We start from the raw sequence: 7,038 nt of genomic DNA, 5'->3' as shown, positions 1-7,038 counted from the left end.
TAGCTTCAGAATTATTTCTGCAATGTATACTTATAATATGTATTTACAGATAGCATTTGGAACAGGAATCAACACGTAGCCAGAAAAATGTAATACATCTAATTATTGTGTGGAGCTATACTGACATCCTTTGGTAAGGTTTCGGTTGAATACAATTTCATGTAGAGACAGAAAAAAAACAGAGAAAGGAGCACGTAGATGGCTGAGACGTTGAGAGAACTGTCCAAAGATATTCGCATCTGCTGGTGTACTCATTTGGGCACAAAGCCGCGAATCTGAGAAAATAAATAAATAAACAAAGTTCAAAGAAAACAACAAGGATATCATGTCAAGTCCACAGCCCAAAATTTGTGCCTGGCATCGGTTAGATATTTAAATTGTCAACGTCCCATTTTACCTGTAAGTGCAAAAATGCAAAGCCAGTGAGGCTGAGAAACCAGGCTGGCTCGCGGACACGCCAACACGACAAGCGAGGGCAGGTGTTCCAATACACTGCAAACAAACAGAAAGGTGTTTGGAGAACCAGAAAAGTTCCCTGAAAAGCATATACATAAATAAGCATTTATACCGCAGCAAAAAAATCAGGCGGCTAGACTACCCTATCCGGTTACTATCTGACTCGATTCTGTTCGTGTGGCATAAGGCTGCTGCAGGAATATAAATGCCCAAAGAAGTGTCTGTGAAAAAAAATTCCCCTCCTCATCCAACAAACAAACAAAAACAATGCGCTGCTTGGAGCTGAGCTGCTCCAGAGATGGGGCAGATTACCTTAGCCTGGAAACAGAGAGGCATTCTGCCCTGCGGGGGAGGGGACGCCTTTCAGCCGCTGCTCTGCTGGCGGATGCGCCCTCCCCTCGCATTCACTTGCAAATCGCTGTGTGCTTGCAGAAGCCAGCGCTTCTCCAGTCTCCAACCTTCCCATGGCAAGTGCTGCAGCCCTATCAGCAGAACCTTTCTCTCCGCGCGAGGAAGGGCTTTTTCCCCTTTTTCCTTGCTTTCTTCCTTTTTTTTTTTCTTTCCTCCCTTAATCAGAAGCACTGAATGAAAGCCAATCAGAGAGAGAGAGAGAGAGAGAGAGAGAGAGAGAGCTCGCCCCCGTTTTCTTCGGTTCCCTCCCGTCCAGAGTTAAAAGTGATGCTGAGAGAAAGCTGGAGTTAGATTGAAGTAGAATCAGAGCTAGAAAATAACAGCCGAAAACAAACAAAACGGGGACATAGTGGCAATTTCTCCAGGGTTCTTTTGGCTGGAACCAACTTCCGTTATCCAGAAGCTGATTTTTAAAAACAGGTAGGAAGTCTTCACCTCCTTTCTTTTAACTCCTTTAAGGTCTTTTATTTTGTTCTCTTGCCGAGAGAGTGTTTCTTTTAAGTAATATTCAGCGATTATGTCAAAGTGATTGTCTGTAATACATAAAAAAGCTTAGAATTCTGCATGTTGGGATCTAAAAGCAACTGTTTTTTGAATGTCTCTGTAGGTAAACTATTGCTGGTAAATGATATGTATGATGCTCAACAGTGTGGCATTAGAGTTTCTGGATTAATTCACCCTGGACAAATGCAAATTTTGGGGGGTATGGAATGTACTTTGTCATGCTCATATTTATTCATGTTCATTTATCAGTCATTTTCTGAGATAGCATTTCTGTGTGAACTCTAGCATCTCGGAAGGCTACTTTGCATTCCATATGAATGGATTCACTCTGCACTTCTTCCTAGTCAGAGTTCATTGTACACTCAGGAGAAAGAGAAATGGCAAGGAGAAGACAGATTCCTTGAAACTGTCAGTGCTCACTAAGCATCTACATAAGTACAACGGCTTGACATTCATCAGAAATAGAATAAGCATCATTTCTATATTCACATTCCATATCTGAGCCAGAAGTATGGAGGGGGTAGATAAAGAGGTGGAGATGGAATGCATGAAGTCAGCAGTTGCAGCATTTATTGTCTGTGCTGCAATAAAATCCATATTTTATGTGGTGTTAAATTAATGCAGCATATTGAAGTCCGAGTGCATGTCCTCAACAAGTAAGTATTGATAGCACTGAAAGTATGGCTTAAACCAGGAGTCCGGAATTGTTGTATGCCCTGGGGTAAAAACCAACTATCTCCTTGTTAAAGGGGGGAGGGGATGTCCACAGGTGCAATCAAAGACAAACAGTATTTTAGAACTAACCTATCATCCTTTGCTTTCCAAAAACATATCTGTTTCCTAGAATGGTGGTCCTTCATTCCAGTAAGAGCTTTTATTATCCAAAACTGCACATCCAATCCATTACTTCCAGCCTATTGGAGTGGCATTTGGTTTTCTTCCGGTTGTTTTTTTCAAGGTTTATGTTAAGAAGAATCAGTACCGAGGACTGCTGTACTTCAATGCATGTTACTAGACTTCCCACCTTCACATCACGCCCTCTGTATCTTTCTTTAAAATGTGGCTACAAGAGCTCCTCTGTGGCGAATAACACTTGGCAAGAGTGTGTTCATTTTTGAGGGCTGGTATGGTGAGGATTTTTAATTAGTAGAACTTTCGTGAAAACATGTCATTGATGGAGCTGCATGTTCATTTTTAGTTAAAGGGGTGAAAAGAAGAGGCTGTGTCTCAGGGAAGTAGGTAAATAATTTTCATAGGTGATCTGCAGCCTGACTCCCAGTGTCATGCTTGAGGCATGTGTGAACTTAATATGCAGTGCAGAAGGAAGTCATAGCTTATTTACAGAAGAGGTGGTGAAGGGAATACACAGGACATAAGTATAAACACCCTGGGTCTGGGGTGCATCAAACGTAAAAATCCATTTTGTTGATAAAAAAAAAATGTATATGTAAAGAAATGCTTCTTTCATTTGCTTTCACTTTTTCTTTTTTGGCTGTGTTTTTCAATTATGAGTCAATGTCTGCTTTCATTAAATCAGACACTTTTTTGGTTTCAAATACTTGCTGGTAACAAATTGACTTCCCCGGTGAATGCATATGCCTTCCCTGACTCGAATCAAAGAACAGAATTTTGCACACTGAACTGGGGGGAAAGCCCGTGGAAATGGGAAAAGGGACTGTCTGAACAGCCACTTATGTGGATTTAATTTGAGGGAAATGTGCAAATTGCCTCATGCCCTGCTTAATGCTCTGGCTGAGGCTCCTTGATATTGAGAAAAATAAAAAGTCATAATTGTTTAGAAGCAGTATTATGTAATGTTCAATTTTATCTTCCACTGTTATTTTTTTAAACTTATACTGAAATTTTCTTTTAAAAAACTTAATAGAATAGAAAATTGATGTTGTGTCTTGAGAGACAGACGTTTCTGACACATCATTAAGAAAGTTAGTGGAACCTGAAAGAGATAGGAATTCTTTTTTCTTACAAACCAGTCTTTAAAACGGCAAAGGTTAACTACAAACTATTTGAATCCTGTTCAAAACAGAGGGTAAATTGCTGGCCCCTCACTTAATGTTCCATGTAACAGGTACATGCAGTATATGTTTTCTGGGGCCGTCCGAGACTCTAACTTATTTCTAACGTTTCTTAACCTACTTTGCAGCAAATGACAGCCCTGTGTCCTCCTGGGACGCGTCATTTTTATACCAAACCATTCCACTAGGCTGCAGCATGGGCGCAGCACTGCTGTGGGTGATGCTGATTCAGCAGCAAAGTGAGCCATATTTTGTCAGGTGTTATTACCAGGGATATTGTCGCATGTTAATTGCCTAATGCAAATCAGGAATGCAAACCCAGCTCTCTCCAGTGCACCTTTGGGCTTCCAAAGTATGAACCAGAATTTATTTGTTCTCTTACTATGCAGATTACATTCTAATACTGCTGTCTCCTAACAAGTGCTTTTTCAAATGCTCATACAAAACAGAGAGACATGTAAACATTATTTGTCAAACATCATAATTTATACAAATCTTTGATTGCAGATTTCAAGACTGTATTTGATTCACTCAAAATGTGTTCTGGAGTGAGGAGGCCTACTTGTCTTAGAATACTTAGCAATCATATCTGAATTTAATTGAAGTTATAGTCATATGTGGTAATACATATCTCATTTGTTGACCTAAGCACAATATATGATATCTCCCATGAACAGTTGGAGAATCACTGAGCATCCAAGAAATGCTATTATGCGTGCATCTTTGAGAAATGAAAGTTAACACAGACAAGCCGCTTTCCTTCTTGTAACGTTGATTGAGATAGTTCATCAAAAATGTTTATTATTGTCATCATTTTGGTTATCTGACGCATCCAAACAGAAGAAATTTCCGAATATAATAATAGGAAATCTGACATCTTTTTTCATATTAGTATTCATGAACAAATCTACCTTCTTTTTCTCTAGTTAAGTCATTTGGCTTGTATTCATAAATGTTGGTTCATTGCTCATTTCTAACCCCATCTCATAAGTTCAACAAGTTCAACAAGAGATTTTTTTTGTATCACATGATTAAGAGAAAATATCAACCAACAAGAAATGCCTGTTTTCTTAGCTCAGGGTCACCTCTGTCCTCTGACTTCCGCACACCCCAGCAGCCTCACCTCACTTGACTCTCCTATGCAAACCTGTTATATTGTCTTGTCCGACTAAAACTGGGCCTCTAGCATAGGCAATTTTGAACTTGCCATACTTTTATTACTGTCTCTTAGTGCAGCTAATCTCCAGAGACACGCAGCTTAAGGAAAGCAGGTCCTCTGCACTGAATTTGTAAATATGTGAAACTGAGTTATCTGCAGTCAAATATTAGCATTGGACAGGTGAAGAATCTGTTAGGGTTGATTTTTTTCATACTTGACCTTCATGTTTATCATCAATGCAATTTTCCAGAAAGGGGAACTCTTGGTTTTTCTAAGGATGACGTGTTTTCTTTTCATCAATTCCTTTTATTGCAATATATTTCTTTTTCTTACAGTGCTATTCTCTGTGTCATGGAGACGCATTAGTAAACATTAACCGTTCTTGGAGGTGGAACTAAAAAAAGGGAAAGCTGAAGATTAAATAATAATGGGCAAAATAAAATCATAATTTACAGCATTTTAAGAAATCAAATGTAGCATCAGTTGAAATTAATGTTTGCAGGAGGTGACAATGCAGTTATAAAACAACCCCTTCCAGCAGAGATAAGAGTTTGTTATTAATATTGAAAAACACAGTGTTAAGTCATGTGGTCTCAATTTTTTTAAGAAAGCAATTTTGATTCTACATATTTTACATGCTGTCGTGATATAAATTAAATCGCATTTGAAACTTGAGGGCAACATCAAGCAACAGGCTTTTAGATACCATACAACATTGTTTGAAACAGGAAATTCCGTCTTAAATGACATGTCTAAACTCTTCTACTGATGCTCATGAATTCTGCCAAACAGTTACAAACATCCTTCAAGAAATTTTCCATGTGCTTTTGGAGTATTACCCTATATGAAATTATTATTCTACAAATCTTGTTATTTTGTGAACAGTGTTCTATCAACTGCCACATCCTACATTGGCTTTATCGCATTACCCTTTGCATTATAGCATGAAGTATATGACACTTCGCTTGGCTGGAACATGTTCTTCAAAATGAAAGCAATTTTTAATGATATTTTAATACTGAGGCTTCTAAAGTGTTGAAATTGGCACCATTATAGTTTACTGCACCAGCAAATAAAGTATAGGAATTCAGCAATTTTTTTTTTAATGAAATGGCTCTGCAAATTATCAAAATGTAAAATGCTTAGACATAAGTCATTATACTCACTGCATCAGTTATTGATTGGGAATCTGTGTTGATTTACTGGATGAAAGGCAATTGAGATTGTTTGACAGAGCACTGACTCTCAAAATAAATTGAACATAAATTACATGCTTCCAGAAAGAAGTGTTTCATTAGACGTGTCGATTCTTCTCCATGGCGAGCAGCAAATATTCCAAGTTTGCAATCGAAAAATGGAAAGTGATATATGATGTGCAAATGTCAGTTCTAGATATTGTGGGTTAAACAATTATCACTGGCTATCTTGTGTCCCATTGAAAATACAGTAATCATAAATTATGAGAAAAAGCAAGTCAAGCCGAATGTGTGAAAAATAAACATTTTCAATTGAATAAAGTAGATGTTTTATGTGATGTATACTTATAATTCCCTCCCAGGCTAACAGTACAAACAGGTGGGAGAACTGAAGTTGAAAGATGGAATAGTTATCTGAGCAGATCAGAAACAACGTATTTGTCCAGATAACCAGGAAATAGTACAGTTCTGTGCACAATCTTCATGTAAGCTTTTAAATATATCTGTTTCTCCCTTTTCATGCAGCTCCATCTCCATTAGAATCATGCTAAATAACTTCTTTGAAGCCATAATAGCTTTTAAAAAGCAACGAATGTTTCCATAATTCTTGAATCAAATTTCAGCTTTAAATGAGGCTCCCTATGGTTTCCATATAATTTGACATCTAAGGATAAACTTTAAATTAACAGGCTCATACCTTTGTAGACATAAAAACGATTTGAACTTTCTGGGAATTACATTTTTTTTGCATTTGCCTAATAAATTGTCAGCCTCCCTAGTATGACAAACATTGATTTTTATTCAAAATGTTTTCATAAACTAAGACAAGATCTTGTTCAGTTAAATTGGCAGTACCATAAAGAAAGGATATGCTTTATGTTCCTTCAAAACTGTCTGTGTGGTATTTATTCTCTTTAGTGATGAAATAAAGAACATAAGAAGAAAAACAGACAATGATTAACCACTAACCTAATCAGGCACAATATTATCACTGTTTAAAAGTTTCTTCTTAAACTATGATATGCTATGATCTAATCTTCTTGTGAGGAGAACTTTATTTTGGGGGAGAGGAGAGAAAGACTTTCTCCATCAAGAGGAACTTACAGAAAATATAATTTTCTATTATTTATTTATGTATTTAATTGCAAAATCAGATTGACAGATAAATCTTCCATCCATTGGTTCACTCCCCAAGTGGCCACAATGGCCAGAGCTGAGCCAGTCAAGCCTGGAGCCTCTTCTGAGTCTCTCAAACAGGTGCAGGGTCCCGAGGCTTTGA

The 7,038-nt window shown here is 37.6% G+C and overlaps 1 protein-coding gene across 1 annotated transcript in view; it reads left to right on the top strand.

Moving 5' to 3' along the window:
• The first annotated feature begins 1,080 nt into the window (after positions 1–1,080).
• Positions 1,081–7,038, top strand: part of CDH10 (cadherin 10) — a 120,810-nt gene continuing 114,852 nt past the window's right edge. The window contains exon 1 of the mRNA XM_040977653.1: positions 1,081–1,287. The gene's annotated coding sequence lies outside the window, so the exon portion shown is untranslated. The remainder of the gene's footprint in view (positions 1,288–7,038) is intronic.

This window comes from Ochotona curzoniae, unplaced genomic scaffold (assembly GCF_017591425.1).
Source record: "Ochotona curzoniae isolate NIBS_2020 unplaced genomic scaffold, NIBS_Ocur_1.0 contig_2754, whole genome shotgun sequence".
Lineage (NCBI taxonomy): Eukaryota > Metazoa > Chordata > Mammalia > Lagomorpha > Ochotonidae > Ochotona > Ochotona curzoniae.
Note: the sequence above shows the minus strand (reverse complement) of the source record. Positions and strands in the feature narration are given on the sequence as shown.